This window comes from Physeter macrocephalus, chromosome 21 (assembly GCF_002837175.3).
Source record: "Physeter macrocephalus isolate SW-GA chromosome 21, ASM283717v5, whole genome shotgun sequence".
Classification (NCBI taxonomy): domain Eukaryota; kingdom Metazoa; phylum Chordata; class Mammalia; order Artiodactyla; family Physeteridae; genus Physeter; species Physeter macrocephalus.
Window position 1 is genome coordinate 113,559,768 of NC_041234.1, and position 26,635 is coordinate 113,586,402.

Sequence of the window (26,635 nt, forward strand, 5' to 3'; positions counted from 1 at the left end):
TTTTTCTTCACAATGCTTACTATTACTTGCCATTATTTTATTTATTCATTTATTTTATTTAATAATTGTTTTTCTCCCCTTCTAAAATGTAAGCTCCAGGAGAGCAGGGGTTCTGTCTGTTTTATTCCTTGATCTACCTCCATTGCCCAATCAGCTCCTGGCACACGGCAAATTTACCAAGATGTTAATAATATTCTTTGGAGCACAAAGTTATGGATGATCTCTTTATACCTTTTAGCATTTTAGAAATGCTAAAGTTTTTATAAGCATTTACTGCTTCCATAATTTAAAAAAATAACCATATTCTAATGTTCTAAACTAGAAAAAATGTAGTGGAAATTGTCCTCAGAAATAGGATCGATTGGGCTGTGGCAGTTTCTGTCCACATAAATCTTACGGAAATTAAACTTCCCTCTAAAATGAAACTTCCAAGAGGATTTGTGATGATAATCTAATCCCTTCCACTTCCTACTGGATTCCCAGTAAAAATGTTCTAAGGGATGTAAAAGCAGGGCAGGGGAATCTAGATCAGAGGTGGAAACTGCTCTGTCCCCTCCCCAGTTTTCCAAATTTCAGTGCTAAGCATCACCTTAGTGCTTAAGCCCTCAAGTCCACATCTTGGCACCTTTCTCTCCCTCCCCATCCCTTTGGCCCAGTGTTAAGCATGATTCTTTCTGGCACAGAGTAAGGCTTCAATAAAGATTATTTCACAGAAGTACTTAAGATATAACTTTTAATTTTCTGATTAATCTCCTTTTCTCCATTATTTCCAGAAAGAAAAGGCAGCTAATCAAATTTTGAAAATATAAATTAGAAGCATATGAATTATATATGCACAAATAAGTGAAAGGTAATAATATTCCATCATCTATCTATCTATCTATCTATCTATCTATCTATCTATCTATCTACATATATATCTCTATCTATCTCATGTCTTCTTTAACCATTCATCCACTGAGGTACACTTAGGTTGCTTCCATATCTTAGCTTCATATGATGCTGCAATGAACATGGGTGTGCAGATATCTCTTCAAGATACTGATGAAAAGTTATTTTATTGGGTTGGCCAAAAAGTTCGTTTGGGTTTTTCCAGAACATCTTACGGAAAAACCCGAACGAACTTTTTGGCCAACCCAGTATGCGTTTTACAAACCTTTACACCCATCTCCATTAAAGCAGCATAGCTGCTCTATAAGTCTTCCTGATGGCCAAGGCCTGGTATGTGTAAGCAACAGAAAGTACCCTACCATAGACAGCATGCGGTCCTTTTGCACTTTTCCTATGAGACTGTTCCTGTAAGAGACAGTGCAAGGAAGTTGAGGCTTTCTCATTTACAGATATAGACATAATCATAAAAATAAAATCTTTCCCCTCTGGCCATAGGTAGAGAGAAGAGGGCAAACTCTATGTTCAGTGAATCTAGTGAGCAGGCAGCCAAGGTAGGACGTGGCCCGGTTGGGAGCCTAGTTTTCTGAAGCCTATCCTTAGCGGGAGAAGGCTATAGACCCAACAGAACTCTCTGAAATGTGACACAAGTTCTATACCTGCATTGCACAACATGGTAGCCCCTACTCATATGTGGCTATTGACCACCTGAAATGTGTCTACTGTGACCGAGGAACTGAATTTTTAATGTGAATTCAATCTAGTGTCACGGATACAAAACAAAAGCAAAACTAGGAAAATAACCTCTTTACTTGCAAAGAGTGAGGGAGGCTTCTCCTAATAAGGCTGGATGTACTCTGGAAATGATCTGGGTGACTGAGGAAGGCAGGCTGTTAAGAGAGGCAGTGATGGCACTGACAAAAGAACCCCAGATGAGGAGTCAGTAGGCCTGGGTCCCAGCTCAGTCCTGCCAGTAGCAGAACTGCATGAGCTGGAATAATCCCTTTGCTCTTTAGACCCTGTTTCCTCTCATACGAAATGAGTGGGGTTGAATTATTTATTTTTTAATGGTGAATTCAGAAGAGGTCAAGTGCAATCACTGTCATAAAACAGTCACAGCAATCCGTTCTTTGGGGAATGGTGAAAATCCCACACAGTAGAGAAAACAGTCTAGGGGTAGCTAGAAAAAGATTCTGCAGCAGAGACACTCATGAGAAATCAATGGTCATCTTAGTTACAGCTGCCACTCATTGAGAACTTACTGGGTGAAATCCTGCTCTAGGGGCTGGGTATACTTTGGTCTGATCTAATCCTAACAACTCTATGAGTTGAAGTATTATCATTATTTCCATTTTTCCAAAAAGAAAGCCGAGGCTACGATAGACTAGGTTACCTGTCCAAGGCCAATATAGCTAAGAAGTGGTGAAACTGGGATTTGAGCCCCGGTTTAGTTTTCAACAATGATATGCTGTACTTAATAGCTGCTATTTATAAAGGGTATTATATACCAGGTAATATAGTAGCCTATTTCTCTATGGTATCTTATTTATAAGAGCCTCGTCAACAGTTTTGTAGAAACTAGCCCAAGCACTCCCCTACTCCATCCTTGGGAGCGGGGAACACAGTCCTTGGAAGGTCTTCACCTTATGGAGTGGGGGCCTTTCTCTCCACTTTCCAAACTTTCTCTCTTTTTCACTTTAACCTCACTCAGTTCCACTTATCAGAATTCACCCTTCAGTCTCATCTTGACTTGCCGTGATTCAGAGAACTTCCCACTGTATAAAAAAGCAATTTTTAAAAGGTCATAAAATATTCTCCTGGAGCAGTGATTTTTAATATTAAAAATTATCTGAGATTCTGAATAGCAGAGACAAAGTGGACAGATGGTGCAGCCATCACTTAACTGAAGCAAAATGATTATATGTACAGTTTAGACGGCATAGCGAAGCCCCATCTGACAGAGAGCAAGAGTACCACCTCTACACTACTTTGCTTCTCAATAACTGACCTGAAAGAGAAGACCAGGTAAAGCAGTCGGACACATCAACCTGATTTTCCTGAAAATGCTCTGGGAGAGCAACCACTTAATCTAGAGTCCAAATAACAAATACCGAGGGACTTCCCTGGTGGCACAGTGGTTAAGAATCCGCCCGCCAATGCAGGGGACACGGGTTCGAGCCCTGGTCCGGGAAGATCCCACATGCCGCGGAGCAACTAAGCCCGTGTGCCACAACTACTGAGCCTGCACTCTAGACCCTGCGAGCCACAATTACTGAAGCTCACAGCTCTAGGGCCCTTGCTCCGCAACAAGAGAAGCCACCGCAATGAGAAGCCCAAGCACCGCAATGAAGAGTAGCCCCCGCTCGCCGCAACTAGAGAAAGCCCGCGTGCAGCAATGAAGACCCAATGCAGCCAAAAATAAATAAAGAAAGAAAGAAAGAAAGAAAAAAGAAACAAATACTGAGGCAAAGCAAGAACTCTTAGCAAACTATGGCAAAGGTGGTGAGGTTTTTACAGTGGAAACTGTCATTCTTCATTCTAAAAGTCAAACTGAATCAGGAATCTTAAGCTATGGTGGCAAAAGGCACAGTGAGACTGCATATCCTGAATGCTCTGTATACAACGCCCATCCATTTGATTTCACCTATTCTGCGGACAGATGATAAATTTGAAATATAATTCTTTATAATAATTATATTATTGAAATATATTTATATAATTCTCTCTCTCTCTCTCTCTCTCTCTTTTTCCTCTCCTCTCAGTGTAGAATCAGTATGCTACCCAGAGATAGGCACCTACCCACCATCATCACTACCAAATGCCCCCATGCTGGAAGTTGATTCTCAACCAGCTCTCTCAAGCCTATGGATGAGGTACAGATAATCAACAAACTTGCCTGATCAAGAGTTGACATTAAATTTACCATAGTCTTTACCATTATTCTTTAGCTTGTTTCCATAAATATGGAAACTTTACTGGAGAGTTTCAGGTTCACTTTTGAGGGGTTGGAAAAATAAGTTTCCCACTACCCTTCCAGGTTCTTGGCTGAGACACTCCCTATAATAAAAAGACAGATAAACAGGAAAAACACAAATAGAAGTTTAATAACATGGATACCTCCTGTATACAAGAGAGATACCCAAGAAAGCTGAAAAACTCCCCAAAATGGCCCAAGCCACCACCTTAAATACCGTCTTCAGCTTAAGACAAAAGAAGGAAATTGGGGGTTGGGGAAGCCAGTTATAGGTGGTGACCAGGAAAAGCACAGTAAACTAAGGGTATGGTTGTTATACAGCTTTAGGTGGTTGCCTTCTCCATTGATAAATATCTAGAGATTTAGAGCCATTCTTCTCTTACTGGTACATTGAGGGAGACATTCTTACAAATGGAGATTTCCCCTGTAAATGTCCCTTACAGAAGGGTAATTTCTACTCAGTTTTCAGAGCTTTTCTTATGTCTGCTGTTTCTTAAAAATAATCAGCCTAAGATAATCCTTATGCTGAAGAAGGATATCTTGGAGTGGTATATTCAGCTCCCCTTCACTTTAAAATCTGCACTATTTATATTCCATAATGGTTTATATTAATTAACTCTATGCTTACATCCCAGACTTTTACTGAGCACCTATCATGTGCAAAGTACAGCTTTAGTGGACTTGAGGGATATCAAGAAGAAACCCCCAGATTCTACTTTAAAATAATATAGAGTTCATGAAAATGCCAGGATCCATCACTATAATTGTCTCTGAGAGGATGAACAGCCTCTTTTATGCCCAGCCACCACCACTGCAATCACAGTCACCACTATTTCTAATCCTGTCTAGGTTGGCATGGGAGGTAGAGGTGGGAATTTGAGATATAACTGCATGTCAGACAACTACAAAGCAAAAGAACATGCCCAACTCGAGAAAAAAATTGGAATATCTCCCACCTTTACCTCCGTGCTCCCTGGAGACAAGATTTTTCTATGGGCTCCAGAAAGGTATATCAACAGGTCTAGTGATGCTGTGGTGTTTGTTCCAAAGGGAATACTATTGTGACTTTAGTAATCAAAGATATTATGATTATACTTTTTAACTTAAACTGAACCATAAATTAATGATGGAAGATGACTTTCTGAGAATTTCATAAAAACCTATTTTGGGCAAAAACATTATTCATAATCATTATCCTAATGAATGAACAGAAAACACATATGAGTAATTGTACACCACATGGTCTTTGTTCACAAATACCTCAACAGTTTGGGTGAGTTAGTGTTATTCATTTGGCAAAAGTAGTCAAGCTAAAAGCAAAGTCTTGAGAATGGTATTATGAGTAAATTTGCATTGCATAGATAACAGTGGAGGAATAATGATAAATTAAACATAAGGTGAGCTCAGATTTTGATACCAACCTACTCTGCAGTGAGAAGTATTTTTGTGTGTGAAATTATAGTACGGTTTCTGAAAATATACCAACCACCAGACATTCCCACCAGTACCATTTTCCCAGAAGTACTTTCCCTAGGAACCTGTAATGTTTGGCATTTCTAAGTACGGACTAGAGCTTTGCTACTTCTTTTGGCCAAATGCACAAGTCTATAAAATCAAAGAGCAAAGGACTAATATCCTAAATATATAGAGAGAGATTATCAAAACCATTAAAGACACATGTAGATAAGTGATAGAGGGGTGGAAAACCCCTCTAGGTTCTTTGGCTGGTCTAATAATTAAATCGACATAAGACAAATTAACAGGAGAAAAACAAACAGCTTCATATGTATGGGATTCCCTAAGACATGAGACCTGAAGACACGCAGTTGAGGCTTAGATGCTCTTCTGAGCTAAGGAGAAGGGGGTAGGTGTCTGGAGCTTCGAAGGGGAGGAAGACGTTTCTCTCTACAACTACCCCCATTTCTATCAAAGATAACCACAATAAGACTAATGTGTTTGCAAATTAAGTCTAGTTTTAATAAAGTTGTCCTGATTATTTACATAAGTACAGCAAATAATAGTGTTTAGCCTTATAGACTCTTTTAAATCTGCTTTGCTAGAGCTTTTCATAAGGAATCTCATATTGAACTCTTAAAATTATCTCAGGCTAGGAAGCCAAACCAAGCACTCACCATCACACTTAAGGCCTGAAATACCTCTAAGTTTGGGTTAATTCCTCTCTTCACAAGGTCCCCGAAATATCCTGAGGTTCCTGGGCTTGCAGGAAGTGACCTTACTTACTCACCTGGTAAGGCTGCTGGGAACCCTGTAGCAAGTTTCCAGGCCCGATTTTTCCAAAAGGCTTTATTGGCTCCATAAAGTCAGTCTTAGTTCCTTAAAGCTGTCAGGTCATATGTGAGTCTACGCATGTCCCTCTCAAATACAATATTCCAGTCAAAACCTTGGTAATATAACCAATGTTTCCAATTGTATCCTGTCATAAGGAGAACAGATCTTATTGAACTTATGCAAATAACTGTATCGCCATGAAAATAAGAATACTCATTATGAGTTTCCAAATTCTGGAGGGATCAGGTAGGGAGAAAAAGATAAATCTTTTATCTTTGTTCACAAAGATACATTTCACTAAATTGCTGTAAGTTACAGATAGCTTAAGAGGAAATATTTCCTTTATCTGGAAAACAAAAAACAAAACAAAACATTAAAGAACCAATGATGTTTTAAATAAAAAGTCATAAAAATTATAATCAGTTCATTCAGTTCCATATAATTAACTCTTATTGATCTTGATCTTCTGTTAGCAGTTTTATGAAGCCATCATTTTTTTTTTCATTAGAGTTCTGTAATTTCTTACCAAATTCAGTGGTATGATCAGAAAGTCATCAGAATACTGTATTTCAGAGTACTTGTCAGAGTCCTTTCCATGAATTTGTCTGAAAATGAAACTCTTTTGCAGGAATACTTTTGCAAAAGCACCAGTGTAAAATAATAACTGTCTGTAAATGACATAAGATTTTTAGATGGCAATGGTTAAAAATCAGATGAGAGTTCATTATAATGCAATTGACAAGGAAATTTGGTTATTTCTATGATACAAAACCTTTTACGATAATAACTAGAATTACAAGTGATAACATACCAGGACATATCAGATTTTTCGGAATTTCATACAATTTTGAGAACAGGTGTATTAACAACATTCACTCATACAATATAACTTAAGAAGATTTATCATCACTTGTTTGACAATGATTCCCATGTAATTTAATACACCAAATAAGCCTAATTAGCATAACGTCTCTATTTTTTAATAAAGAGAGAGAACAAATCTTTTGAGATGTTCCAGGGGCCATCTGCAAAATCCCAAAGTCACTTCGAGGTAAAAAAGACTTCATTTAGAATTTGAGTTTTTGGAAGTTTGTCAGAAATATAAAAAAGGTTTTAAAACACTTGATTAGACAGGATTATAGTTACTGTGAAACAATATGTAGTTAACCAAAGTGAAAATTAAAGATTTTGCAGGCAAATACAGAAAGTTACATAGTCATATATATATATATATATATATATATATATATATAACAACTTTAGCTCTTAATAGAGAAGGCTCAGTTTTCTTAGGTAATCAAAGATCTGAAAAGGGCAACATGAAACACAGAAAATTATTTTGATAAAACACAGAATCTCTGTTTTCTAGGTAGATTACTTAAAAGGTAAAAACAATCTTTTATAATCTCTTATCAAAAGCAGACCAATAGTCAAAAAAAAACCCTTGTCCTTTTAGTAGATGAAGGAAAATTACATAAGCACACTATTGATATTAAAGCTTATTTTAAATACCCTTATAATAGCAATTCAGTTTTAGCCAACTTGACTACACAAGGTAAAATTCTCTCTTTTTCTCTCTCTTCCCAACTTTCTATACAATTTTGTCCTTTATTACCCTCTTTCCCATTCTGAAATTACCAGTTTTATGTTAGGACAAATTTATTTTCCCTTAACAAAAATACATCGCCGTACCTCACACCTTCTTAGTCAAAAATACATCCTACCTTCGTCATATACAAACTTGTTTCCATTATTATTTCTAGTCGTTTTAATTATACACATTAATTAAATTTTGAATTAGAATTTTTAAACCTTAGAAACCTTAATTTCTGGTGAAAAGTAAGAAGTAAGCAATTGTGAACTGCCTGTTATACCAGCATTCTTTATATTGGCAAGTTCTGTGACTACGTTTCATAATTTCTAGAAGCATACACTTCCTCATAGTATAAATTTTCAATGTGGCATAACACATGTTTACTATGAGACCCAAATATATTTAGTTTCTCTGTGATAATGTAATTAGAAACCAAAAGTAGAGAAACCTATGCTCAGTAATTAATGTTTCTGCATTTTATTTTATTAGGAAGTGATCTAAATTCAATGAATTTCCATCATTTAGCTTAACTTAGAGAAACTCTAAGGGTGTAAGTTACCAAAGAGATTTGAGAAACTAAGTAAACATATCAGAAAACATAATAATTGTTGAAAAGTTCACCTAAAAACTCTCAGCCCACGTACATCTATCAAAATCACTTCCTCCCTACATTTATGTTTAGACTACCCATGAAAACTTTATTAGACACTAGTCAAAGTCAGCCATCATCCCAAGCTACTGTTCTTGCAGACAAATTTTATAATACAGATAACAAAGTTATTTCACTAGTAAACTCAGGTAGAATAAAAGTTGTTTATCTGCATATTTAATGCTGATAACTCTGAAGTCATACCTATGTTAATTAAACCAAACTTAAACTAGCTTTTATTTACCAAAGACTACGCTACATGAAGTTGAAAAATATTTGGGTTAGTTTCTATATTTCTGAGTTTTAGGAATACCTAATTCATAAGTGCTTATTGTTAAGCCAATTAAGTAGCAATCTCTTACCAATTAATTTTGAGAATACCTGTCTTCCACAGGTAGTAAAATATCACATATATGTAACATACATCCGTAGACATATGTAAACACACAGATAGACACAGAGACCCTATAGCTTCCATTCCAAAATTTTAGCCATGAATCAGGTACAATAATACAAAACTCACTAGTTTATAAACCACAATTAGATCCAAATTATGTTTCTGGCAGTTGGAATAGGTTAAGTTCACCAGCTCAAATTTCTAAAGCGTTTTACAATTTGTAGAGAAGACTTTTAGGATTTGTATTTGCCTTTGACAAGTAATCTTATGGAATCTGTGGACTAGATTTGGGCAAGGGAGCCTTTATAGCAGTTTGTATTTTAAAAAGCTTCTCTTTCGTTTTTTTTCAGTCTCAAGCAAGTGTGGGCAGTGTTTTAGATACTGCCTGGGGTGTTTATATTTCAAAGACATGGTAAGATTTACACCTTCAAGGGACAGAGAAAGAATACAAGATTTTTCCTAGGCGTTTTTGGCATATATTGGTCCACTATCAGAAGTCTAGGGTAATTATTGTTTAAATTTTTCTTTCTTTTTCTTATATGCAGAACAATTGCACTTCCAATGTCCTGATTTTTTACAACATCTGCAAATGTCCGGAGGCAAATAGGAAAGGATCTGAGGGGTCTTTGAGTTCCTCTCAGAGTTATGCTTTTGTTCCTCTAAAGATTCAAACTGCAAACCAAGAATTGTTGATTTTAACTCCTTTTTTCCTCCTTCATTTCTGCAAGCTACCTTCAAAGAATCGGGCCGCTGCTTCCATTATAATACTTAGAGGTTGACCAGCCCACCCAACTATACTATTTTGAATTTGCCTTTTTATTTCAGGGAGAAAACTTCCTACTAAGGCAGAAATGGAAAGATTTCTATGTTCTGGAACTTTGGGGTTTAATGCAGTATACGTTGAAAAGTCTATATAAGCATTCAACAAAGGCCTTTGGATGCTGTCTTTCTTTCTGAGTGTACAATTTAACATTAGACCAATTCACCTTAGATGAGGGGAAGCATTTACTATTGCTCCTATAAGCCCCTGAATATTGGTTTCCAGGTGATCCCTTTCCTGATCATTTGTAGGAGGGCCTGGGAGAATTTCTGGTCATCGGTTTCCTCTGTGAGAGATGTTTTTCCCCAGGAAGCCATCTGGCTTGCCTGTTAACTATAGTGTAATTATGGTTGGGAAAAATATCCTTCAGCAGCCAATTAAGGTCCTTATGAGTGGGGTTGTGAATGGCCACTAATATTTCTAATTCCTCTCTAAATTTGGCAGGATCTTCTAAAAGTGGAGGTAAAAGGGCTTTACAATTTAAAAAGATCTGTTGCTGTCCAGAGGATGTGAATTCTTTGTCGTAGGGAATCCAGGATACATCCACAAAGAACATTGCATAGGAAGGCCTGAAGCTGGCAGAGAAAGTGAGTCTTACTGTCCATCCCCATGTTTTTGCTAAACTTACTTGCTGGCTTTCACCCTTTACATGAGTAAACTGTATACCCTGGGCCTAGAGATTAGGCTGGAGTGCTCTCTGTAAATCCTGTAGGGAAAGGGAAGCTAAAACAGGCAGCTGGATTTTTAAGGTATTTTCTGGGGAAGGTGGAGGAGTTTGGGAGCTAAGGGAATTTGCTGAGGAGATGGGGCTGGATTTTAAGAAGGACGATATGCATTGGACGTGGACTTTAGTTGTTGTTCTAATTTCTGTTCTTTCATCTTATTAAGGGAGTCCCTAAGACTAGCCATTATATTCCTCTGTGTCCACTTTTTAATTCAGCCTTTCCATAGGTACAAATAAGATACTTATTTAGGATGAGAGCTCTCTAAAAACTTTTTTCTTTCAAATATAGCCAATTCGAGCCTTCCATAGTCTGGCCATTGACAAGTAGGATCTTATATCAATCTCAATAGTGACTCAAATCAATAAGCCTCTATATGGCTTAACATGGACCCAAGAGGCATCTCAAAGTAGAGTACAAAAGATACAGCCCTCACAAGATCCAGGAAGTTCACTCCCAGGTTAGCCTAAGAAAGCAAAGACTTTTGTTATGTGCTAAGAATGGTGTAGTGCAAATAGTGTCTGCAGCTGCCCATGAGAATGTGAGACACCTCCAATCACAGACCCACTAATCTGTGACATTCGGCGGGTGCTACTGGAATGGGACTTTTCCAGCACTACAAGGCAATGAAGGTTGAGACAACAAAGGTCCCCTGTGGACCAGGACCCCTTATGACAAGTTCTCCTGACAGCTAGCACAGCCAAACAGAGAGAATGCTGCTGTGACTTCACATCTCAGAATCCCAGTGTATTCGACTGGCCACCAGAATGAAAGTTGGTACTTGCATCTTCTGGCTGGTGGAAACCAGAGACAATATTCTTACTCATCATAAGGCCAAGCTCTCAGGACATAGAACAAGGCGAAAGGAAAATCTCATCTGGTTTTACACAGGGGACCTACTCCAAAGTTTGTCTAAACAGATGTTGATCTGGTGGGAAGCATGAACTTACCAATTTCTGAGGCCAGCTTGAACAACAGGCTTATAGGACCTATGCCTGTGTTCTACCTTACAGTATGACAAATGACACAAAAGACAGAGACAAAGAACAAAGACTTTCTCTGGGAGGAAAGGGAACAATAGAAAACAAGAGGACTCATAACAAATCTTTACCAGAGTTGCTATACCTAAGAAACTAGCTGACACAAATATTTTCTCCTGCTAATCTAAATTTAGAGAGAGAAAAGGACTCTTACCAGTCTCGCTTCCTCCAGACCATGCAGGCAGAGATCCAAGAGACTGTCATGGTAAGAATTCTTACCTTCTGTTGGTTCCTGTCAGCAGTCCCAGGATCTCTCAGCTGCAGCAGCCCCAAAACGAGCAGCGTCCAGCCAGTGGAGAGCCTCACATTGGGCGCCAAAACTGTAGGAGAGGAAAAGTTTTCCATTCTTCCATTATAGGATCTTTGGCTGTTCTAATAATCAAATTGACATAAAACAGATTAACTAGAGAAAAACAAATTTTGTACTTATGGGGTCCCCAAAGACAGGAGACCCAAAGAGTCAGGCAATTGAGGCTGGTAAACAGATGTTTCCATTCCATGCAGATAAGTCTTTCTGATATTAAATGTTATCATTGATACCTGCTATCTTCCTGGTATGGGCCCTCTACCTAAATTCTCTTAGGCAATTAAGGGAGAGGTAAAGAGCTTTTACAGTGGAATATTACTCAGCCATAAAAAGGAATGAAATTAGGTCATTTGTAGAGACGTGGATGGGCCTAGAGACTGTCATACAGAGTGAAGTAAGTCAGAAAGAGAAGAACAAATATCATATATTAATGCATATATGTGGAATCTGAAAAAATTGGTATAGACAATCTTACTTATAAGGCAGAAATAAAGACACAAACGTATGGACACCATGGGGGAAGCAGGTGGTGGGATTAATTGGGAGATTGGGATTGACATATATATACTATTGATACTATGTATAAAATAGATAACTAATAAGAACCTACTGTATAGCACAGGGAACTCTACTCAGTGCTCTGTGGTGACCTAAATGGGAAGGAAATCCAAAAAAGAGGGGATATATGTATACCTATAGCTGACTCACTTTGCTGTACAGTAGAAACTAACACAACATTGTAAAGCAACTATACTCCAATAAAAATTAAAAAAAACCCAGAAAACAAATTAAAAAAAAAAAAAGAGCTGTTCCTGAGTCTGCTGGGTCTTAATTGTCTTCAACTCAAAACAATCCACACGCCAAAATGGCACACTTTGGGTCACACATTTTACTCTGCCTCATGCGCAAAGGAAATTACACAACTTCTAAAAAGCAAAAAACAAATACCAAACAAACATATATTATGACCCAAAGAATCAGAAAATACACTAAAACAAAGATGAGATACAAGCTATGATCTGTTATTGTTATTATTTTTTGGCTGGCTGTATGGCTTGCAGGATCTTAGTTCCCCGCCCAGGGACTGAACCCAGGCCCTTGGCAGGGAAAGCATGGAGTCCTAACCACTGGACCACCAGGGAAGTCCTTATGATCTGTCAGTTTATATGCTAATCCACAGTACTAGCAAGAACTTTGAGAAGGGTAAGGGGCAGAGAAGCCAGTAGTCTTTTACATTACTTTTGGAAAGCAATTTGGAAATAAGTATGAATAATCACAACGTTCTTTATTGCTTTTGACCTAGTAATTGAATTTCTGGAAATTTATCCTAAAGAAATTAAATATAAATATATATATACATATATATATATATATACACACACGTGAAGATAATTTAGAACCTCTGTAATTGTAAAGACCTAAATGTTCAACAGTAGAGGATGGCCAATGAAATATCATAGAGCCATTGAAAATAATGGTTTTGAAAAGTATAGCAACATGGGGGAGTTCTTGTGATACAATGCAACTAAGAATTTCCATGTGGCTGGTAAGGTAAAGAGAAAAGGAAGGTTAGGGTGTGTGTGTGTGTGTGTGTGTGCGCGAAAAGGAAGGTTAGGGTGTGTGTGTGTGTGTGTGTGTGTGTGTGTGTGTGTGTGTGTGTGTGTGTGTGTGTGTGCGTGCACGCGCGCGCGTGCTGGGAGACAGGAGAAAAGCTGGTGAAGAATCTTAGAACCAATGAAAGAGTCTTGAATGCAATGAGATACAAAAGGAAGACAGTGCAGTGGTATACTTTGAAGCTCATGTGCAAATTTGATGTATCTTGCAGAAATATCAATTTTATACGAAGAATATAAGGAAAATGCTTATATTCAATTGACATATAAAGTAGAGTGCAGAATCTACATGCATCGCAAAGATAAATCTTGAAACTTCAAAGAAAATTCACACTTAGATGTGTGTGGGTGTGTGTGTGTGTGTGTGTGTGTGTGTGTGTGGGTGTGCGTGCACGCGCGCGCGTGCTGGGAGACAGGAGAAAAGCTGGTGAAGAATCTTAGAACCAATGAAAGAGTCTTGAATGCAATGAGATACAAAAGGAAGACAGTGCAGTGGTATACTTTGAAGCTCATGTGCAAATTTGATGTATCTTGCAGAAATATCAATTTTATACGAAGAATATAAGGAAAATGCTTATATTCAATTGACATATAAAGTAGAGTGCAGAATCTACATGCATCGCAAAGATAAATCTTGAAACTTCAAAGAAAATTCACACTTAGATAAGCAGGCCTTTCCAACCACTGAACTCATGGGAGTATGTGTCCATACTCTTTCTTTGGGAGAAATGTCTCAGTTACACCATTTAAGAAGGGCAACAGTCAGGAGAGTAGGAAGCCAGTGACAAATTTTAAGAAATCAAATAACATGTTCAAACTTACGCTTTAAAAATATACTGTAGGCAGCATAGATTAGCTAGAAGCCATAGCATATGTAGGCATGCCAGTGAGGAGACTGTTGCCACTGTCCGTTTAGAGAATGGGGACTTCAGCCAAGAGGGTGTGATAGTAGTCGTGAACAAGAGAGGATGAATTTGGGAGAAATGTCAGAGATACAATCGTGATTTTGTTTTAGATTTTTTAAAATAAATTTATTTATTTATATTTTTTTATTTTTGGCTGTGTTGGGTCTTTGTTGCTGTGTGCGGGCTTTCTCTAGTCATAGCGAGCGGGGGCTACTCTTCGTTGCGGTGCACAGGCTTCTCATTGCGGTGGCTTCTCTTGTTGCGGAGCACGGGCTCTAGGCGCATGGGCTTCAGTAGTTGTGGCACACAGCCTTCAGCAGTTGTGGCGCACAGGCTTAGTTGTTCCACGGCATGTGGGATCTTCCCGGCCCAGGGCTCGAACCCGTGTCCCCTGCATCGGCAGGCGGATTCTTAACCACTGCGCCACCAGGGAAGCCCCGTACAATCGTGATTTTTAATAAGCAATTGGATGTGGGGGAGATAGTTGGGAGGAAAGAGTCAAACAGCTTCCATAGTGTCCTTTTCCTGCTCAGAAGCTCTCAACCGCTTTGTTTTTAGCTTGTAGTAAAAACTTTAAAACACTGAGCCTGGCCCTTAAGACCTACAAAGATATAGCCCCAACGCACCTGTCTTCTTGTATCGGACTTGCAGTGTTACTAGCCATGAGTCCTTGCCATTCTGCAAATATTCCCACATTGTTCATGCTGTTTCACATGCTTGGAATTTCTCTCACGTGTCTACTTTGCCAGGCTTCAAAATCTACTTCACAGCCTACTCCTCTATGAAGACACCCTAATCAGCCCTGAGCAGTGAGCTCTCATTTCTGTGAATGCTCAGAGCACTTTGTCTGCATCTCTTTGGCGTCACATATCTTATCCTCTTCTCAGCAGGGAAACCAGTTACTCTATCATCCCGTGAGTCAGGTCACGCCACTCCATTGCTCAAGACTCTGTCGTGGTTCCCATCTCACTCAGCTAAATGCTGAAGTCCCTAGAAATCTCTATCTCGGTGTTTCTCACTCAACCCCAGCTACACATTTGACTCCTGTCAGAAACTAATTTTTAAAAATCCATATCCAGGCTTGACTCCAGACCAAGTGAATCCAATCCTTAGGGGCGCTATTTTCTAAACCTCCCTAAGTGATTCCACAGTGAAGTCAGGGTTGATTGAGAACCATAGAGCTAGTCTGAGGTGAAGCTGCAGGAAGACTGGATGAACGGCTCCCTGTTCACTTCGTGGACTAGAGGCCCATTCTGGACCATGGGCTGCCTCTTTCTGAACCATTAACATGTTTCTCCGGTACTTGCCTCAAGCTCGAGTTTCTCCACACAAGTAAATCAAAACACAAGAGCCTACTTAGAACACAGTCCCCCTCAGAAGCTGTCAGTTTCTGTGACTTAGAAACATAGTTTCTCCTCTGAGGAAAATTATGAACATAGCTTTGTCTACAGAAAAATGAAACCTTTTAAAAAATAAATATTTGATTCAAGTTGATCAAAATTGCAGTTGACAGAAAGCCCAATTTGTGAGTGTTAGCAAGTATGCTGTAGAACAGACTCCGAATCCTCTGGGTGTGGTGCTCTGCCAGCCCGGGGAGGGCTACGCAGTGCACATGTAGCTGCCCCTCTTACCCTCCTAATGCCATCTGTCTGGTCTGTGTGGTACAGGGGGTTGCTTCAGTTTCACCCCTGTATTCTAGAATTCTCTCAGTGGTGTCTTGTCCATGATTAGTTGCTCTTCTTGTGAGGGGAGCAGAGTCAGAAAGAACCTATGTCACCATTTGGTGATGTCACTCCTAGAATCAGAATCCAACAAGCATTTGACAAAATGAGGCAGTGGAATGAATCTAATGAAATGCAGTAGAATTGGGCAAACATAAGCCAAATATGTCAGAGGTTTGACACAGAAGCAGCACATGGAAGAGATATTTAGGGGGCTGACTCTCAGTCAAGAGTACAACAGTTTCCAAACTTGAGCATATGCATCAGAATCACCAGGAGGGCTTGTGAAAACAGTTTGCTGGGCTTCCCCCTTACAGCCTCTGATTCAATACGTCTGGGGTCCAGTCTGAGAATTCGTGTTCTAACAAGTTCCCGGGCGAAGCTGACACTGATGCTGCTGGTCCAGGGATGACCATTTGAGAATCACTAGTGTAATATCAATTTCAAACAAGGTTACTGCAAGTTTAGGTGGCGGAAGCAAAATCTGTGCAATGAAGAGGTAATAGTATAAGTATTCTCCATTAGCTCTAGTAGGCATCTGTGCAACGAGTGCCATAACCAGCAACATGACCAGAGAAGAGAATCAGTGATGGTGAAGGGACTTGTGACTGTGTCATGAGGAACTTGGGAAGGAATAGGACCATGTAATTTGGAGAAGGTAAGATTTAGGTCGAACCCAATGACACTGTTCTCTTCAACCGTCCAAAGGGCTATTACGTGGACAGGAGAGATTTGTTCTGGGTAGAGCTAGCATCCATGAGCTGTCCATCTTAGGAGACAGACGTCGTTCAGAAGTAAGGCAGATACTTCTAACAGATGGAGCTGTCCTGTGTCACACTAAGCTGCTTCCCAAAGTGTTGAGCTCCTATGAGTCGAGATATTCAAGCACAGACCAAAAGGTATTCAAGCACCATATATGGAATTGGGAATAAATGGCCTCCGAGGCACTTCCCAAACTGAGAAATCTTATGAGTATGTGACTACAGTTACCTTTAGTTATACAGTCTGCCAACATAAAACTACTACATTTGGAAAAATAAGGGCAAATTGAAGGATGGTATCCAAAACATGGTATCTCCAAATTGTGGTCGAAAATATGAGACTAGGGTTATTTAAGAAAAGGCTATAACCAAAGTAATTTGATACTGAAGGGAGGAAATGGATTTAATAAGAGGTATCGAAGCAAAACCCAGACAGACTGCAAGGCAAGAAGGAAAGGTAAAGAAAGGTACAATTGAGTATGGCAAAGTACATGTAGAAGTTGGACTAAAAGCAGGCAAGAAAGCAAGACAGACAAAAATTCACTCTTTCCATGGAAATTTACTATCCACAGTAAATATTTTATCTCCATTCTGACATCTAATATTACCTGCAGTTATGTACGAGACCAAATTTGATGTGAATGATCTGGGAATTGATTAGAGTTAAGAGAACTCATGAGGACTGTAGGTCAGATAAATGTCTGTGTCGTCAGTGCTGAGGTAGTAAATCAGTCTGAGGTGGAAAAAAGCAAAAAAAATAAGGAGCATGAGATAGAAGGTTGTCACTGTAAAAATACTACTTGACTAATCTAGGCACCCAGCTCTGAGAGGATTACAAGGATCTGGGGACACATGGTCCCTAAGGATATCTTGGGCAAAATGGTGGTTTGATACCACAGCCTTTTCCAACTCAAAGGTAAGCTCTTCGCACTTTTCCCATTCCTGGGCTTTTAGTCCTCTGTCTTCCTGTTCTCCCCTGATCTATGCCGAGAAAAAATTGTAATATCAGGCACTTATACTCTATTTTGAATGAGGGAATGTGAATGTGTTATGATATATAGAGATGTATTTCCTTTATACACCTTATACCATTATTAACAGACTTTAAGGCACCAAGGACAAATATGTGAAGATTTGGGGCAGAAAGAAGTCTTTCCTCAGAGTCACTAAAATGACAGCCTACTCTCCACTTCCCTAATCAGCCTAAGGGCAACAAGGACCACATGAAAAGCACCGGGGAAATCTTACTGGAGTCAGCTCCAACATAAATCACTTGAATTTGGAAAATAACATGAATATTGGGGGCTATGTGTTCTGGAATAAAATTTAAAAACACACGTAGGTGCCATTTCTCAGTGGCAAGAGATGTTATTTCAATTATTAAATTAAGTGTTTGGATTCAGTTGGCTAGCTAGCTCAGTTGTTGTTGAGGTCACTGTGGTAGATCAGCGCAATGGCTTCAATTCCTATGTATGGCAACAAGAACTAGACTGTTAGAGCTGGAAGAACCATTAGAAACCAGCTAGCCCCAATCTTTATTCCCTAGATGTTTAAAATAGAGGCCTCACGGTAGGAAAGGAATAGCCAAATTCATAAGATGAATGAGTAGAAGAGCTGGAATATGAAGGCCACATTGTGCTGACTTGGTAACATTTGCATTCTCAAATGGCACCCATACCCATGACCAGAGGGTGACCAACCCTCTTGATCTGCCCAAAACTTTCTCAGTTTTAACACTGAAAGTCCCGTGCCCTGGGACTCAGTCCAGGGAAACTGGAATGATTGGCCACCCTACCTGGCCAGCTATTCCAAAAACACATGACAACAGACCAAAGAGGATCGGCCCCGACTGTACAGATGTACGTCACAAAGCGTATTACCAGTGCCAACTTCTACTGGCTCAGGAGCTCATAACATCATCCTCTTAGTCTTCTTCCTCTTAGATGTTCTCCTCTCCTCCTCTTCTTCTTCTTGCTTAAAATCTATGTGTTTAACAATTTAATTTTTTTTAAGAATAAAAGTTTACAGTATCTGCCAGGCATTGTACTAAATGTTGAGAATTCAGCAGTGAACAACAGAAAATCCCTGACCTCATGGAGCTTGCATTCTGGTTGAAGAGAGAAACAAAAAAACCCAAATACCTTAGTGAAATAGATAATATGTCAGCTGGTGATAAGTGACATAGAGAAAAATGAAGCACGAAAGCAAGGGAGAGAGTGGTGCTTGTGGGATGCTGCTTTTTTAGATATTGTTGTTAGGGAAGGTCTCTCTGATGAGATGTGGCTTTATAATTTACCAAGTCATTTCCTACATTATTTCAATTATATGGGCATTTTCAAAGAACAGTATTATCAGATTAAACTTCAGTTTATACCCCTATTTTAGTTTGCAACAGTCTTTCACTGCAGCAGCCAAATGCTTTAATTCCTCCCCTGAGTTCCTGTAACTGCTCTTCCAGTAGTGGCATTTGTTCTGTGGGAGATTCCATAAGGATATGTGAGAGCTTTCGAACGTCCCAAAGGGCCATGACAGTTGCAATGCAAACATTACCAAGGTCTTTTAAAAATATAATTTGCATTGTTTATGCTTCCAGATGTTATGGAAAAATAAAAATAAAAGCTCTACTGAACGACAGTACCTAACAAAGTGTCTGGGGACACAGAATACATTCAACAAACATCTGTGGAATTAATGGATTTATAGAAATTCAAAATCAAAGCCTTTGATCTTTATTCAAATGTGACTTTCTCAGTGAAGCCTGCTGTGATTTCCATATTTAGAACTGCAACCCCTCTCCTACACTATCCTCCTTCTCAGCTACAGTTTTTCTCCATAGAACTTATCACTATCTTAACTCCCTCATACGTTACTGGTTTATTTTATTGTCTTTCTCCTCTCATTACAATGTAAGTTTCATGAGGGCAAAATTATTACGTTTTATTCACTGGCATATCATCAAGCCCCAAGAATGATGCCTAGAAAACAGGTGCTCAAAAATATTTAACGTATGAAAGAATCCATGGCTTTCTCTCAGATTCATCCTTCTTTCTCTAAATCAACTGCCAGCACTTCCACCATCTCGCCTACGGACTATTATGTCCTCCTAATTGACCCCTCTACCACCTCTCCAAAAGAGTTTCTACATGACAGTCAAAATAATCCTTCTGAAATGAAGGATTTATTATGCTATTTTGAGACTTAAAATCCTTAGGATAATGTCCATACTCCTTCTCCTAATCTGTAAGTCCCAACTTGAGATAGTTTCCACCTATCTTTTTCAGCCACATTTCCCATCCTTTACTTACACACATTTTAAACTCTATTTCTCATGACCCAAGCCAGCGCCCCCCCCTTGGGGCATAATGTGTACAAGACTTCCCCAGAGTAAATGGCAACTCCATTCTTCCATTTTCTCAGGCCATCCATAAACCTTGGAAGCATCCTTTTGCACACCCCACATCTAATCCAGCAACAAATAATGTTGCCTCTGCCTTCAGCATATACCCAAATCCAACCACATCTCAATGCCTCCACCGTGACCTCTCTAGACAATGTCACTACCACCATCTCTTGTCTGCTTCCACTCCTCTTGCCCTTCTACAGCCTGTTATCCACAGCGGGGCCAAGGTCACCTTTCACAATGCAACCTAGAAATGGTCTTCCCTTGCTCTTAATTCTCTAATAGCAACCATCTCACTTTGAATAAAGCCCAAAGTCCTTACCATGGCCTGTTAAGGCCCGTCATGGCCTGATCCCTGTCTAATCTCTGATGTCACTGCCTGCCACCCTCTCCCTTCCTAACTGAGCTCCACTCACACTGACATCCATATTGTCTTAGATCTTAATGCTATTCCTGCCTCAGGACCTTGAACTTGCTGGCTGTTCACTCTACATTGTTTGCTCTCTTACTTCATTCATGTTTCTGCTCAAATGTCACCAACTCAGAAACAGCATTTTAAAAGCCTCCTCCCCCATTCTCTACCCTCTAACCTTGCTTTATTTTTCTTCATATCATCTGATGGCGTAAGTTTATTCACTTCTTTTTACTGTCCAGTTCCCATACTAAAATGCAAGCTCTATCAAGGAAGAAACTTTATTTTGTTCACTGCTCTATCCCCAAGTACCTGGAATAGTGCGTGGAACACAGCAGGCAGCAGGCAATCAATAAATATTTGTTCAGTGAATGAATACTTTCTTTGCATATGTTATTTTCTCAGACTAAAATGCCTTTTCTCACCTTTGGTGAAACAGGCAAAGCATTTTTTAAGGCCTAACTCAATTGTTTCTTCTTCAGTGAGGTACCTCAGTACTCTCTTCTCCATCCCACCCCACCTCAGGAAAAATTAACTGATCTTTCCTCTGACTTGCCTTGATATTTCATCCACATATTTACAGCATTCAATCTGTTGTATTATACTATTTTCTTTCTTTCTTCTGAGCCACTTACTTCCATCCCAGTCTGGTAGCCCCTTCAGGATGCAGAATATGTAGATTTTTTTGTAGTCCCCTATTTCCTCTGCAGGACTGAATACATAATTTTCAACACCCCATGTAAAACGAAAGTGTGAAAGTAAGCAATTCAAGATGGCAACAGCAGAACTTAAGCCAAGCATGGGATCCCTCTATGCATGGGGCCATGTGTGACTACACAGGTGACATACCCATAAAGCTGGCCCTGCTCCTCTGGCGATCAGAGGCACTTCTTTCAGTCTCTTATTCACAAGCCAGTGCTTCTCTGAAGGCTTCCCTGCCCCCATTCCAAACACTCCAGGCAGAGGTAGCTGTGTCTCCCACAATATTTTCACAACTCTCAGTGCTTACCTTTATGAACATTTATACTACATCGTAATTGTTCGTTTAGTTGTCATTCTTAATCTATTGTGAGTTCTACCAGACATCAACTTTGACTGATTCACCACTGAGCCCGACACATGGGTACTCAATAAATGCTTAGTCATCAAATGAGGGTCTACTGAAAATCCTAGCCTTCCATTGTAATTCATATGAAAAGAAGTTTTGCAAATGTATATGCAAACAACTCAAAACAACTCCCCTAATACTGCTGAGCCTGGGGTGTTTGATGTAAAGGGACACATTTTCAAAAGACAATTTTTTTGCTCTCTTCATCCCAGCATTCTGAAGATAATACGAAGCCTTTGAACTTTGTGGATTCCAGATGAACTGGGTCTGTGCCATACGTATGTACTTTGATGAATTTTAAAATGGAACCCACTAAAATATTGACGTGCAACATTTGGGATGGGAATTGAAAAGTAATTTAGAAAGAAAACAAGTCAAGTCTGTTCTCCGCTGATATTTAATGCTGTTTGTACTCCCTTGGCAGCCTCTAACACATTAACTTCTATCTTTTTTCATTGCCCCTTTAGTATATGTTCTCATCCTTGTTTTCTGTGAATTACAAGAGATAATTTTTTAGTCTCCTATAGTTTTATTGTCTGGTAAAATAACTGCTCTGAACATAATTGCATTATTTTCTTAAAGGTAAACAGTTGTTAAAATTCAGAATCTAATTGGATAATTAAGATTTCAAGAAAGCATGATAGCAATTTCCGTTGTATAAACTTGTCTTTAAAATGATGCTCCCCAATCTTATTTTTACTGTGCGTGGCATTTAGTTCCAGGCAGAGCCACTATTACGAGTTGTTAGTTTATGCAGAAATGTAGCGAAATGCCTCGTCACCAGAGAACATTATTAATTCATAACACAGCCTCACTGAGTACCTCCAAGTGCATTCTCACAGTTAAACACTGCACAGGAGCCTTGCCAAAAGCTGCGATGTAATGAGAACCTTCCGCTCTCTCCACTAACTGAACCTCCTTGCACAGGCCTAAAAATTGTGTTACTCTGGTTTTGTTATTTTGAAGCTCTAGGGTTTAATTAGCTATTATAACAGCTAGATTAATAATTCAGAAATTATATAAGCAGTTCACACCACACTTCATGAAAACATTGAATAACAGATTCTTTTTTTTTTCTGGCCGTGCTGCGCAGCTTGCAGGATCTTAGTTCCCTGACCAGGGGTTGAACCTGGGCTCTTGGCAATGAAAGCACCAAGTCCTAACCACTGGACCTCCAGGGAATTCCCTAAATAACAAATTCTTGAGGTTGAACTGGCCTATTCTATTCCAATTTTCCATGAAGAGAAGGGCTGGGTCTTCCAAAGCATCCAGACAGACAGAAAAGAACTGACCTAATCTGAAAAAAGGTTATCTATTAAAAATCTATACTAAACATTATTATTAATGATGTAACATCTGAAACATTTTCCTTAAAATCTAGAAAGTGACAAAGAGGTTCACTATCAGTACTTTTATTCTAACTTGTACTGCAGGATCCAGCCTGTACGGTTAGACATGGGAAGACAATAATCACAGGTATAAGAATTAAAGAGAAAGAAATAAAACTGTCATTAATTGCAAATGATATGGTTTACTATCTACAGAGAAAAGCAAAAAATACCTCAAATTATGAGAAATAATGAGAATTTAGTATGGCGACACTATGTAAAATCAATACATAATATTAACAAGAAGTATATGCATTTACATAGTGTTTATTCTGAGTCAGGTGATACCATAAGGACTCCATTTATATTAACTAACTTTAATAATCACAACAACCCAACAAGATATTCCTATTTTAAACTTTAGGAAACTGAACACCGAGGATTGTAGTAATTCAAACAAATTTACACAATAATAGTGATAGAGCCAGGATTCAAACCTAGGTAAGCTAATTCCAGTAACAAAGCTCATAGTCGCTATGTTATATTCAATTACACTGCTATATACTTGAAGCAGAACTAGAAAATATATTTTTAAAGGATGTGTTCCATAATATCAACAAAATAGAACTTCCTCAGAATAAATCTATCAAAAGATAACCAAGACTTGTACAGAGAGAATTGTAAAATGGCATTGAAATACATTAATAAGAAGAACTAAATAATTACAGACATGTACCGTGTTCACAGAAAAGATTCAATATCATAAAGGTTTTCTCCCCAAATTGACCTATAGATTTCATTAAATACCAATTAAAATCCCAACAAGGCTTTTCAAGAAAATTGGCAATCTGATTCTAAAATTTGTATGAAAAAACAAAAGTCAAACAATATTTAAGAACCTACTGAAGAAGCAAAATAAGGTGGGTATGTACACACTTTACTCTTAAGCTATAGCTATTAAGGCAATGTGGTATGGGCAGAGAGGGAGACAGAGAGAAACAGAGAGAGAGAGACAGAGACAGAGACACAGAGAGATTGGCTCATGGAACAAAAAAGTAAAAGCCCAGAAGAAGACCCACGCCCTACTCACCTCAAAGCTTTTACATGTGTACTCTTCCCTCTGCCTGGAAGGCTCTCTCCACCTTGATATCTTCACAGCTTATTCTCATATCATCTTCAGGTCTTTACTCATACATCACTTTCTCAGCGAGGCCTTTCTTGACTGCCCTATACAAAATTCACCTTTTCCTAGTGTCACTTTCCCTTCTCTGCTTCACTTTGCCCATAGCACGTCTCACAATCTGCCATACTATGTGTTTAACTAATCTGTTTTATTCGCTTTCATCCTCAAAAATAACGTGAGCTCCATGAGGGCAAGGATCTGTATCTCGCTTAGTCACTTCTGTCTCGTCAGTACCTAGAACAGTGCTTGGCACAGAGTAGCAAATATTTAGTGAGGCGCTGTACTGAGTGAATTTCCTGACTAGTTTATAAAGTTTCCAGTCTGTCTCAAACCACATTACCCCAATCCTGCTCTTGAATATGATACTGAACTTTCTTCAAAGCGACTGTGCTTAGATAACTTATTAGGATTTTGCTTTGTATTTTGTTATAGCTGATGAAGTACTTTTGAAAGAGTGGGGTGTAGTGGTGGAAACGTTCCCCTTCTTCCCTTTCAGGTTCTTTGGCTGGTCTAATAATCAAATTGACAGATTAACAGGAGCAAAATAAAGTTAATTACATGTATACAGGACATCCACAAAAACATGAAGACTCAAGGCAGTCAGGCGATTATGACTTATATTCCATTTGGAACTAAGGGGACGGAGGTGGGGTCTGGGGTTTCCAAGGGGAGGAATACAATTCACAAGTAGTTGAGAAGACCAAAAGTTTAGTAAACAAATGTTGGCAATGAGGTGCAGGTAAATCTTTCTGATATAGAAAGTTATCTCTGGTAATAGGTCTCTTCCTGGTACAGGCCCTCTAATCTAAATTCGTTTAGGCAGTTAGGGGAGAGGTAAAGCTTTCCCTGAGTCTGCTGCATCTTAATTGCCTTCAGCTCAAAACAATCCACATGCCAAAGTAGCACACTTTGGGGTGTCATATTCTGCTCCATATCAGGGGAAAATATATACTTTCCTCCCCCAACACAAGAAGGCAATCAAACTCTTTGTGTTTTGGGTGTTTGCTTTAAAGGGGAGCAGAATTTGACACCCCGAAGTATGCCTCTTTGGTATAAGGATTACTTCGGGCAGGATATTTTGAGAAACTACAGGCACAGGAGAAGCTCTGAAAACCAAGAAGAAGTTACCCTTTTGTAAGGGACATTTATATTTGTGAGGGAAATCTCCATTTGTAAGGTCTCTCTGTCTAGACCAGAAAGAGGAGGAAGATTCTAATCTCTAGAAATTTATCAATGGAGAAGGCAACCACCTAAATCTGTACAACAACCTTCCCTTGTCCACTGTGCTCTTCCTGGTCACCTCGCGTAACTGGCTCCCCTGACCCCCAACATCTTTCTTTTGTCTTTAGCTGAAGATGATATTTAAGGTGGTGGCTTGGGCCATTAAAGAGCTTTTCAGCTTTCCTGGGTCATGTATACAGGAGATGTCCATATTATTAAACTTCTGTTTGTTTTTCTTCTGTTAAGCTGTCTTTTTATTACAAGGGGGTCTCAGCAAAGAACCTAGATGGTGGAGGGAAAATTAGTTTTCCTTCTCCACAGCTTCTTTTGCTAAGGACAGTCTTTTCCCTGTGTCCACTAGATTCAACACCCAAAGTTACAGAACACCTGGAAGACACTCACGTACACAGACTTTCCTTTTGGAGTTTGTGTCCACTGAGAGAGACTGGCATTGAGGAGATCAAAGCCCTTTGACCTGGGAGAGAGAGCGTGAGCCTTTTGGAGAGAACAAGGAGACCAGCACACCATTCTTTCAATTCCCTCTTGTATAGCATACTCCACAGTACATTATACAGGATATTAAATAAGGTACAGTTCATACACATGTAGCTCTAAAACCAACCACATGTGAAATTATCTCTTTCTGGAAACTTTAGAGTTGGTTTTGCAATAGATTTTGAACTCTGTAGGTCTATCGTTGCCTATAAAACTTTCTTCAGTATTAATTAGTGAAGCACAATTTGATATTATGAGCATAATAAAAAAAAAACCAGGGTAAAAAAAATCACCCTGAATTCACCCTGAAACAGTAGCTGAACAACTTAAATAAAAAACAGATGAAGAATCTATGCAAGTTAGAAAAAAGAGTGAGAATTCCTAAAACATGAGCAATACTAGAATCGTGCCATCCTGATAAGGGGGAGGGGGTGCTCAAAGCCAGATTTAATTTAATTCTATTTGAAACTGAATTTTGTGCCATTTCTTGCAATAAGAGTTGCGGAGCACATTTATACTTTCTTCACAAACCTGACCACTCTACTCCTCTTCTCAAAACAAGCTTCAGCTTGTTAGTACACCAAAGTTTCCTCTTCATGACCAGGCGCCTGTAAGTCTTAGCCCTTACAATGCCCCTCATATTCAGTTTCTAGTCATACCTGCAGTTTTCCACACAAGCCATCTTCTCTCTCACCTCTTGCCTTTGTTCCTGTTGCTTCAGTTGCTGGGATAGAGCACCCATTCCCCTGTTCTTTGCAAGGAGAACTTGCTCATCCTTCAAGTCTCTGCTCTAGGGAGCCTTTTCTCA

At 39.1% G+C, this 26,635-nt stretch overlaps 1 pseudogene; it reads right to left on the minus strand.

Moving 5' to 3' along the window:
• Window positions 1-21,437, minus strand: part of LOC102975270 (heat shock-related 70 kDa protein 2-like) — a 68,634-nt pseudogene extending 47,197 nt beyond the window's left edge.
• Between the last annotated feature and the right edge of the window lie 5,198 nt (window positions 21,438-26,635).